The following is a 12,328-nucleotide window of genomic DNA, read 5'->3' as shown; positions in this document are numbered from 1 at the left end:
GCCTTTGAGCATTCAGGTGGAGTCCTTCCACACTACAAAATTACAGCACTTTGATTCTACTCCGCTTTCACTGCTCTGGCTGAATCCTTTGGAATTCTGCAGTTGGTCATTTGGAGGAAGCCACTCTGAACACTAAAGTGGGGATAGTCCAAACCATTGTATTCCCCACCATCATGTGCAGCTGTGGGAGTTGGACAGTAAAAAAAAAAATTTTTTTTAAGGCAATAGGAAGAAAATCAACTCATTTGAGATGTGGTGCTGGAGAAGAATGTTAAGGAGACTGTGGATGGTCAAAAGACAAACAAATGGGTTCTAGAATAAATCAATCCTGAACTCTTCCTGGAAGCCAAGATGACTAAATTGAGGCTGTCATATTTTGGGCACATCATGAGAAAGCATGACTCATTAAAAAAGGCAGTGATGCTAGGAAAGGTGGAAAGCAGTAGAAAGAAAAGAAGACCATATGCCAGATGGTTAATTCTTGATCAGGGAGGACACAGGCCTAGGCCTGCAGGACCTGAGCAGAGATGTTAAGGACAGAGAATCTTGGAGATGTCTGATCCACAGGGTTTTCATGAGTCAAAGTCGACTTGTGAGCAGTTAACAACAACAACACATCCCTGAATCTGCAGGATCTGAGCAGGGATCCTGATGATAGCTGACTTGGAGGTCTCTCATTCATAGGATTGTCATAAGTTGAGGTTTACTTGACAGCAGTCAACAACCACCACAATTCGGATGGATCCAGGAGCTCTCTATGTGAGAATTCTAAGTACCCCTCCCTAAACTGTAAAACCCAGGATTCCACATGATGTTGCCATGGCAGTTGAGGTGGAATCATAGCACAGTAATTGTGTAGAGTAAATGGAATGTCTCCATCACTTTCTTCTTCCCCCAGCTTCTCCATCACTTTCTTTTTTTTCTGGTTATTGTAGCAAGCAAGAGTCCCATTCTGTCCCATGAAAAATGGGGAAAGGCCTGGAGGACAAATAGGTGGAGCAGTTCCACTTTTTCAGTGCCAGCAAGCATTTAAGGGCACCCTCTAGATCTGTGTCTGTCAACTAAACATCTCTAGGCACTAAAGCCACTGCAAAGCAGTTCCCATGCCAGTATCTAATCAATGCCTCCTGCCAACATCAATAGCCACATCTGCCAAGGTCCAAGGCACAATTTCGCCCAAGGCCAGATGGAGACCTTCCCAAGGTTTACTCCACCTTTGTCACACAGAGGGCTAATTTTTAATTCCTCTGTCAAGATTATTATGACAGTTCTTCATCAAGGTCAAGGCCATCCTCCTTCATGGTAGCTGCAATGATTTTGCTTAGGATAGAGGGGCTCCGGGTCAGTGGAAGATTAGTTTTGTTCTAGGAAAAAAGAACAGGGTTCATGAATCTCCTGGTGTCTTTCCATTGAACAAGATCTCTGTCAGGCCTGGGCATCAACCATACTACTAGGCTGAGTGCCCCTGCTGTCTTTGGGCATGCCATCCTGGGTGGCATGACAAAAATCAGCAGGGGCACTCAGCCTAGTGGTATGGCTGATGCCCAGCCCTGACAGAGTTCTTGTTCAATGGAGAGTTTGGAACCTACATTGGATAGGACCAGAGAGGCTCTTGTGAACAGCAATATGGAATAATCTCTCTGGTTCTTTGTCCCAACACAGTTGATAATAGGGAAAAATGACCTGAAATCTGAAGCTCAGTAGATTAAATTGCCTACAGAAGGGCTGGGGGATTTTGTGGGCTTCCTGCTGTCGCTGGACTGCAATTCCCAGCATTCCTCACCATGGGCTATGCTGGCTAAGGTTGATGGGAGTTGCACATTAGGGCCACAGGTTCTTCAGCTGTGGTCTAGAAGCAAATATAGGATACCCAGGTAGCAGAGAGGGAAACAGGTATGATCTTAAAAGGATAGACAAAATACTTAGTCACCTGAGGTTTGAAAATTAGTAAAGCCAGTGAACTAAGGCAACACCAAAACGACATCTAAAAAAAGCAATAAGATTATTGATAGAATTATTCCCAGCACTGCCAATGGGTGACAGTAATGCTGCAGAAGATTGTGGTTCCTTGGTCATGTTAGGGATGGCTGAGGAATTATTTTTTTATTAGCTGTGGATAAAACCGTATCCCATCCGCACTCCACAGAACCAAATGAGTATTAACACAATTTTTATAATTGGAAATCTACACATTTATGAGCTTCTGATGTAGTTTTTACAACAGAACAGCAAATGGGCCCATACAGACAGGCCAAAATAAAGCTGCTTTGGGTCACTTTGGAGGTATGCTGTTGAAATGATGCATGTATCGTAAGAGGCAAGAAGCTGTGCCAAATCTGCATTCCAGTACTTAGGACTAGAACATGGCTTTGGCATAGCTTTCGGCCTCTTAGGATGCATGCATCATTTAAACAGCATACCTCCGAAGTGACGCGAAGCAGCTTTATTTTGGCCTGTATGGGCCCAAATGTTTGCTATAAGCATGGTATGGGGAAATGTGCATTAAAAAAACCCCAAGGAATTTGGAAAAAAGCCTACAAGCATGCTTTAATGTATGTGAGAGAAATGTATACAATTCAAAAATTCACATCAAAAATGTGAGAACTCATTTTAAAAAATGGGAATGGGAGCATCTATGAATTTCTATGGGGGGGAAATTCATCATCCAGTATGGGCTGGAGTCAGAATGAGGTTTAAAATTAAAACTGCAGATAAGTTGCAAAACAACAACAACAACAACAACAACAACAACATCAAAAACCAACCTACCCACCTACTTTTTGAAGATTCACATACCTCTAGGTTGTACATTCCAGTTTTCTATTGCTATCAGCACTTGGAAAGCTTACCTTTTCATACCACAGTATCCAACAGCTAAATGCAGGAAAAAGAAGGGACCAAACTGTATTTTCCAAACCAAATATAATATAGCATGAGAACCTGTGGTGCTAGAACAGTTGCAGGCATGGAAAAATGGATCAGGTGAGTGGGGCATCTCTACACAGGCCAAATGAACCTGTCCATCCCAGCCTCAAAATCTGTCTTCATGACACAGGGCCAAAGCCCTGGTTTGACTGTGAACTGTCTTCATGACATGAGGCCATTTCTGTATTTGAAAGATTTACCTTTTGCCCAGGAAAAAATTTACCTAGAAAATTTTGCCCAGAAAAAATCTGTTCCATTTGCAAAAATCTGTTCCATTTGCAAAGCTATTCCATGAAAATCTGGAACACTCTGGAGTGGCACTGGGCAGCTGTCTATGCACACATCCTGCTGTTTCGCCCGGCATTGGCACCACTGGCATAAGTCACTTCCTCTGAGGTCACAACGAGGCACCCAGCCATGTGAGCAATGCTGGGCACCTCATCAAGGGGAATTCAGGGCAGATCTGGAGCCAGAATACTTCAGGAACAGCCCAGAGCCAGTGTAAACCCACCCTGAACCTTTTTTCTACAAGCAAAACTCACCATTTGGAAAACTGAGCTGTTGAGCTGGGGTTGGGGGATGGTGAGAGCATGGAGAAATAATAGAGATTTATGAAATTATACATTGTGTGGCGAAAGAAGAAAGGGCATATTTTCCTCCTTTTCTCATAGTTAGTAATCTTGGGTTGTTGTTTTTCTTGTCTACATTTTGAAGTAAACTGATCTAATCCAAGCCTCCCAGATTAGTGGATGGATTTGAATTAACTTTTTGATTTCAAGTTCCATACTTTGTGATACAGTTCTTCACTCAAAACTGACTGGAGTGCCAAAATCTAAGTTAAAATTTCCATTTTAAGACTAAAAATAATTAGAAATGTGAACTTTCAGAGAAAATCCCCAATACATATTTAAATATAAACATTTCAGATTATGCCCATTAATGCAGAAATATGAGGGAACATATTTATTATGTAAGTACAGAAAAAACTAACACAGACTAAAAATAGGTTGATCTTTCCACCACTACTCTTGATAGGCTTGTGTCATCTAAATAAGCTGAACAGGGGAGATTCAGGACTCACAAAATAAATTATTTCTTCATGCTGTACTGAGGAGAATGGACATGTTCATAGAGGTGTTACCCAAAGAGGTACTCGGGGGTCCCCACCAACTGTATCAATGTCACCTTTAAATTTGGGGGGAATCGCTTGGCTCAAAGAAGCTTGTGGGAGGCTGGCTAACTTAAAGATTGTTTCCATCTATTTATACCAATACTGCTGGAGGACTCCACATTTGATGAAAAAAGAAGATTTTATTTGGAAATAGGCAAGAGTGCAATCAAACACACAATATTAATTAAAATAGCAACACTATGCAGAGCTAACCGAAAAAGCAGTTTGGAAACTGGATAGCAGAGGCTAAGCGTTGTATATTTATCTGTCCTGAAGAGGAAACCACAGAAAGAAGTGTCTGAATGTAACACAGTTCTTGGAAGAAGCTCTCTGTACACATTGTGTCTGAGGCGGCTAGATTTAGGGCTGATGTTTATATCCGAGATCCTAGCCTTGCAGGGTGCTAGGTGCTCTCTTGCAATGTAACCAAGACCTGATGGTCTTCCCAGGGAATCAACAATAGGATTCCAGAATGACTGATGGCTTTGACTTTGGAGGAACAAAAAACATCAATGGATTTAGGACAACCCCAAAATAGATGGATAGGGAAATTAGCTGGAAGCATGGCAGGTGGTAGGTAGGAAGTGTTGGTTTACTCACCTTTGCCTTGGGAGATTATCAAACAGGTATGGGATGAGGACGGGATCACTCTCTCATCCTTATCCGTCCTTGTCATGATTGTGTGAAAACATTTCATAGATGTCGCATTTATCCTGTCATTAAAGTGGAATTGTATTAATGCAAACACCCATTAATACAAAATGACAGGGCAATTCCACTTCAGTGATGGGACAATAACAGGATAAGTGCAACGTCGTATAAAATTTTTTCGTGCGATTGCAGTCAATTACAATTCAATGACAGGACACTGACAGGATAAGTGCAACATGGTATGAAAATTTTTTCATGATCGCACAGTAAGGATGGGAAAAAGTGGGACAAAGATGTCCTTTTCCCCATCTGATAATCTCCTTTGTTTCTAGTGCAAGAGGATAAGCAGAGAGCGGGGAGGGGGCAGGATGGAGTGATCAGCAAACACATTCAGCTATTATCATGGTATTACCCGGGTCTTTCACGTGTCTTTGGGTCTGTGAGTCCTTCCCATAGAAAAGTCTCCTGGTGGTCCAAACATCATCATAACCAAACATGCCTGGCTCCAGATATGAAAATATAGAAACCCCATATACAGGACAAGGGGGTGTCAGGTATGCTAAGAGAGGTTGCATCTACTCTGCTGTTTGATACTACTTTAACTATCATGGCTATGGAATTTGGGGATATGTGTTTTTGACTTAGTTAGCCTTCTCTGTCAGTGAGCACTGGTTTCACAACAAACTACAAATCCCAGAATTCCAAAGGATGGGGCCATGACAGTTAAAGCAGTGTCAAAACTGCAGCAGACAGGACTAGCAGTGGCCAAACTACTGGTCATGATGGCTGCATACTATTTTCAAGATCAGAGGCAGCATGTCCTGACCACAGAACTTTCCACAGGGCAATGGCATCACTAGGGAGATGTGGGGTGTGTGGACCACACCAGGAGACACCCTAAAATGGGGTGACACCACTGCTCTTCAAACACCTACCTTTTGGCAGAAAGGGGCTGTGGCATTCACCTGCTTTGCTTTAAAATGCTTTAAGAGATGGTGGGAGTGGGGTGAAGCTCAGTGGGATGAGAAAGGAGACGCCCCAGAATATTTTTTAAAATTAAAAATTCAATTTTCAATTTTTAAAGATTTATTTTATTTTATTTTTATTCTTTTAACATGTTCTTTTAAAATGTCACATTTTAACCACATTTATGTTGTGTGTATGCTATTGTAGTTTTAAGGTATAATTTTAATTTTGCTAGTTGTTTATGTTCAGTGGTATATGGGAATTACGATTTAGCAGTAACATTAGTGCAAAAAAGTATTACCAAGGATTCTGTATGGTGTGAAATGGGAGGAGGTCAATGGGGGAGGTGACACCATGAGTTACCACACCGAGTGACACCAAAGCTAGGGATGCCACTGCCATAGGGACCTGGCTGAGAACTGTGAGAAACAGGAATGCTGGAGTCTACAGAATAGTGGTATGATCTGGCAGGAATCATCTTATATTTGTTTTCTCAGTGGAGGAAAAATTGTTGTGAACCTCATACAGACACCAACACACCAGTAACTAGACATGTCCACCTGGTATAGTGGAGAAGTGATCACCAGAAGACAGTTCTTCTTTGTGGAATTAATTAGCATATTTCCATTGGTTCAGAAACAGTCTAGAAGGGTGCTTTTAGAACCACAAAAAATATAGACACCAGCTATCTTTGGCACAGAGTATAGTCAGGATAAAGTCGACTGTTTCTCAGGAGTTTATCGGACAAGGGAAATTGGAAGTATAATCCAATGGCAATCTGAACGCAGTCATGGGGTTTCATGTTATTGTGTGATAGACTACCACATGCAATTTTGGGTAATGGCAAGCTATTTTCGGGCAATGGGAAGTCAGTTTGAACGCAATTTGAATTCACATAAATTCGCTGAACTAGCGAATTCACGTGAATGCGTTCTGGCCCCACTTTGTTTTCATTCGAAATTAAGAGAAATTCCTCCCGTGTGATAAACTCCTCAGTGTTTATAGGTGCTATTGAAAAAGTGTTTACTGATGCTAGGCCACAGGTAAACTCAAAACTGAACAAGAAGGCCATCTTAAATTGGTGCTCACTAATGCAATTCTTCCATAGAAACAGAAGAGAGCAGTCAATTGGTTGTTCTTGGAAAGAATGAAGAGGGCAAAGGGAGAATGATACTGACCTGAGCTGGCCTTGGTTACCTCAACTCCATCCCCAACAGCTCTTTCCCAAGGTGCAGCTGTTTCCAGGCTGCCTGAAAGCAAGAAATACCCATTGGGGAAAGGGTGCAATTCTGTGCATGTACTGTACTGTACTGTACACCTCTTTGACATTAGTAGAACATTTGTGAACACACAAGAAAGTGAAGAGGAAAAATTCAGCTGCAGCAGATTTGATTTAAAAATTTGATTTTGAAGATAGCATGTTTCTCTGAATTTGTATCATGATCCAAATTATTGTCTCTTGCTTCTCTTTTTTGTGATGGGCTTTCCATGTTTTCTCCACTCTGAGAGTGTGTAAAAATGGCATAATAATTTTTGCAAATCTTTAATGTAATGCATACTTTTTAAAAACCATAATAAAAAATAACAAACCCAGCTTGTTTAAACCCATATATCTATTCATTACAAGAAATCAGTAAGAAATATGACTGAAGGAAGTGTCTGAAGGTTATCTAACGTGTATTCTTTATTCTGTAAAATAAAAAGGTTTCATGATAAAAGTGTATTTACTGCATTTTTTAAAATCCATAATGATGAAAACTTTTTAAAGTTTTTTAATACCCAGTGGTGTCTTTCAGATGAAACTGGCAAAACTACCTGAGTATTCCTTGTCTAAGAAAATCCCGTGGAAAGTTCATGAGATTATCATAACTCAAATGGGACTTGAAGGCAAGTATACACAAGTAATAATAACATTAAAAAATTTTGGTTGTATATGGAAAAATTATCACTTTATCAGTATCACAAATAATCCAGACTTCTTCTTTAAGATTTTTTTTTTTTACTGTGGAGGAATAATATGAAATTAATTTATAAATCTGTGTTAGGGTGGCCACTTTTGCCACCCTTAAACTCTATTTAAAGCAGAAGAAAGATAATAAAAGATTTGCATGGGTTAATTTGTATGTAGCTGTGTCTATAGATCCAGATTTAAAAGTCAGTGGCGTCACTAGGGTTGGCATCACCTGGTGCGGTAACTCATGGTGTCACTCCCCTCTGTCCTCCTCCCATGCAACACCATACAGAATCCTTAGTAATTTTTTGTACTAATGTTACTCATGCATGACATCCCTGTTTCTTCAGCATTACATTTAGTTAAACTTATTAACCTGAAACAAAGAGGAAAATGAGTTAATATGCAACTCAAGAAGTGTCCTTTTTCTGATGGGTTGTTTTTCCAATCAGAATCAGAATGAAATACACACAGTTGCTTTTTTACCTAAAGACCTTGAGATACAAGTTCTCCATATTTTTTTGACCAAGAGAAGAAGAGTAGCTGGACTGATTTTTGATCAGGAAAATTATGTGATGCAAAATGTTCAAGTACCATGGGCCCTTGATATCTGCTGGGGTTTGGTTCCAGGAATCCCTGTGGATATCAAAATCAGTGGGTGTTCAAGTCCCATTTTATACAATGGCATAGTAAAAATGTGTCCCTTATATAAAATGGCAAACTCATAGTTTGCTTTTGGTAATTTAAAAAATATATATTTTCAAGCCAGGGATGGTTGAATCCATGAAGGCAAAATCCATGGATATGGAGGGCTGACTACACCTTGCTCCCACTACCCTAAACAAAATGTGTCAGGACAGGAGACTGCCGATTTGTTTCATATATCTTGTCAAGTTTGGCTTGATTTCATTCTTGTTTTAAAAAGCAAAGCAAGTAACTAGTCCATAACACTGCTGAGATGACAGCGATGATGATACATTTATATTACACCTTTTCCCCAATAACGGGATTTAAGGCAGCTATCATTTTTAAAGCAATACATATTTTAAAACTACACAAAAGCTTCGATATTTATTTAAATACAAAAATTATGGTATTGCGAGTATGTGGACATGTCCTGAAGAGCATTCAGGGGCCACTCTTAAGATCAGTGTCTGCTGAATCCCAAGGGCTATGATTCATGTAGCATAGTTAAAGCCGGCCATGCTGTTCTGTTTCTTGTTAGCACATGAGCTGGGTGTGAGGTTTACTTTTTGGGAAACATACCATTGATCGGTGGCTTATGCAATATGTACAGTAAATCTCAAAATACTGTACTGACCTCTGGCCTAGATTCCCTTAGATGATCTTTGGAATAGGGGACGGGGCTTTGGGAAAACAGATATAAGGCTAAAGAACTCTTGCGCAAGCTCGGCAACAGCTTGGGAACACAAAGAGCTATTTTGGGTTTGGGGTTCTACTGCGCTCTGTCGGCATCAAACAGCAAAACTTTGCTTACTTTGTGCCTGTGGTCACACCATAAACCTAGGAATTTTTTTCTAATGTGATGATCCCTGAAAATCCTCCCCCCCCCCCCCCCGGCGCAACCTCTCTTTATATATTTCTGTTCCCAGTCCTCATAGTCACAAAACTAGCTTTAAAAAGTAAAGGCAGGAGGTACTTTCAAAAACCACAGGCACGGAGACTTTGGTTTAACTGGACATTATGTCCTCAAACCTCAAAACTAAGTCTTTTAGTTCCACTTGTGGGAGGCAGACTATGGCTGGAAAAAGAAGCCTGAAGCTTCCAAAAACTGGTATCCTCCAGTGGCAAAACATTAAAATAGCCTTCCCAGTCAAACAGAAGAAAAGATTGGAAGTAATGACCAGAATTCTACAGGGCTTCTGTGCTTTTTGTAAAATGGCAAATGGCTGCATTTTCTCAGAGTCTGGGTCGGTGTGGTTCCTAGCACAGCCATTCATTCTGCAAGCAGACACATGGACCTCTCTCACACACCGTTTTCATTTGGTGGAAAGGAAAAGGACTGATCATTGTGAAATGAGTCAATTCAAGGCTTTGGCAGCTGGTGTCGAACCAGTTGTGGGATCTAGAACAGCTCTGTGTAAATCTACAGCACTATATAAAGAATAATGATGATGATGATGATGATGATGTAACTAGGTTGGTGTATATTTCTACTATAATAAAAATTTATCTTGGGCAAAGAACTCTCAAAAATGCATCCAAAAGCTAACTAAATGTTGACAGCAACCTTCAAATTGTATTTAAGCTAAAGAGGCTCCAGAGCCATAGTCCAACACTCAAACCACTACACGATGCTGGCTCTCACTTGCAGGTATGTTTTTGCAAAACAATGAGAACATGGAATAAATTTCATTAAAACTGTCGGCATCATCATCGCCATCCAACTGAACTAGGTAACAATCTGTGCACCATGGAAGCAATGGCAATATAATAAATAATATTGCAAATGGAGTAAATAAAAAATGCAATTATATATCAGCTAAAAGGGAAAATATGTAAGACCCTACAGAGTGAATGCAAAGGGGCTTATAAGGTCTCCTAATATATTTGCTGCTCTACTACATTGCTTTAAGAGCAAAGGCTGTGGAGATACTTTATAAGATACAAGACTACAGACAAAATACTGTACTCTCAAAAGAAAATGCAAAATATAGACTTCTACCAAACCCAAGAAGTCAAGAACATCCTAGTGCAAAATCTGGAGTTATGGACACATAGTGAGGTGGTCAGAATTGCTGACAACAAGGAATTATTCAGGGCAGTGAGAAGAGAAAGAAATTGAAAAGAGTTTTAAAAGGATCTGTCTAAAGTGGAGGCATTGCCATACAAAGCCAGTTATCACTGCAATCATGTCAGTTAATACAAATGGAAATATACCGGTTTTAGAACAGTCATTATCCCATGTCTTGTCAGTTGCACAACTGGGGCTGCTTCTGGCATTGCACTGTTGTCGGCATTTCCCTTAACCCCACTGCCTTCCCCAGCCCTATGCCTACTCAGCATGTCTTTTGAGGTTTTTTATTTTATTTTTACTTTTTCACAGAATTCTAGAGTTCTGCTAATGCAATTTAAGTTTTAAAAAAAGAAATAGAAAGAAATAGAGGCAACCAGCCTGCTTGGGAATAGCAAGGAGGAGGGGAGACAGGGAGAGGAGAAGACACTGATACCACTTGACTGAGAGTATTGGAACTGCCATGACAGTGACCTTCTGCATCTGAGGACTAGCATGATTGTGAGCTTATTGATGAGTTTCCCCCATTAATGAAAACGGATGCCCTAACCACACTTTGGAGACACAGCAGCTATTGAATGTAGGTGTCATTGTACAAAAAGTATGGCAGTGAGCACTTTTTTCCAGTATAATCACAGTTTAAAGGAAAAGTTAATAAAAACAAGTGCAATGTGATGTATAATGTGGCCAAAAAAAAATATCTCAACTCCACATATATACTGATGGGATGTGAGCTGGCAGCAACTGACCAAGGAGGTCATGGCTGATGTCTCAGTGAAAATGCCAACTCAGTATGAGGTTGCTGTAAAAAAAAAAAAAAGGGGGGGGGAGCAATTTCCAAATTGGAGATAGTTAGAAAAGGAATCAGAACTAACACTGCCAATATCATTTTGACCTTGTACAAATGCATGGTGTGCCGACATGTGGAATGCAGTGTACAGTGCTGGTCAGTGCATTTTAAAATGATAGTGTAGTGGTGTAGAAAAGAGCAACCAAATGACCAAAGGACTGGAGCTGCTCACTTTAGAGGACCGATTGCAAAGTTTTGGTCTGATTAATGTAAGAAAAAGTCAAGTAAGGGAAGACAAGATAGAGGTAAAACGTAGTGTACAAAACATGGTTAAAGTACAGGTTGAGTCTTCCTTAACTGAAATGCTTGGAACCAGAAGTGCTTAGGATTTTGACTTTTTTGTTTTGGGGAGTATTTGCATATACATAATGAGATATGTTGGAAATGGGATCCAAGTCTAAAATCCATTTATGTTTTATACACCTTATTCACTTGGCCTGAAGGTAATTTTAAACATAATATTTTTAATAATTTTGTGCATGAAACAAAGTTTATGTAAATTAACCATCAGAAAACAAAAGGGATAAGGGAGATTCAACCTGTACTGAATTCACTGCCTTGTTGTGAGTTATGATGCTAGTCTGGATAGCTTTAAAAGGGACTGGATAAATTAATAGAAGTTAGGCCGATCCCAACAGCTACATGTATCAGGAGCCATACGCTTCAGGGTATCAGTTGCTGGAAAGTACAAGATGGAGGGTGCAGTTAACATTTATGGCCTGCTACCAGACTTGACATAGATAACTGTTTGGCCACTACATGAACAGTATGTTTGACTGGATAGTTCAAATACCCTCCAACATTTCAAAGATTGAAACCAGGACATATGAGGTTAAGTGACATCAATGTGGTCAAGATGTTATTAATGTTAATAATGAAGAAGAACAGGCAAGGTAGGAGAGGCTGCAGAGTTTGCTTTTGCCTGAGTCTACTGGGAAGGACATGATTCTGTCCCCTCCTCTCCTCACCTTCACTGAGTTAACTGAATGCAAACTACTTTGGCACAATTTGCAGCAAGACAGAGGGGAAGAATGAGAGAGAAACTGGAACACTTTAAAA

General features: G+C 40.1%; 1 long non-coding RNA gene across 1 annotated transcript in view; it reads right to left on the bottom strand.

The window, feature by feature from the left end:
- Positions 1-12,328, bottom strand: part of LOC149322733 (uncharacterized) — a 51,150-nt gene that overhangs the window by 16,945 nt on the left and 21,877 nt on the right. The window contains exon 2 of the long non-coding RNA XR_016280000.1: positions 2,797-2,874. This is a non-coding gene — a long non-coding RNA (uncharacterized LOC149322733). The remainder of the gene's footprint in view (positions 1-2,796; positions 2,875-12,328) is intronic.

Source organism: Sceloporus occidentalis, unplaced genomic scaffold (genome assembly GCF_023333645.1).
Source record: "Sceloporus occidentalis isolate IW3139 unplaced genomic scaffold, rSceOcc1.0.p SCAF_1, whole genome shotgun sequence".
Lineage (NCBI taxonomy): Eukaryota > Metazoa > Chordata > Lepidosauria > Squamata > Phrynosomatidae > Sceloporus > Sceloporus occidentalis.
Note: the sequence above shows the minus strand (reverse complement) of the source record. Positions and strands in the feature narration are given on the sequence as shown.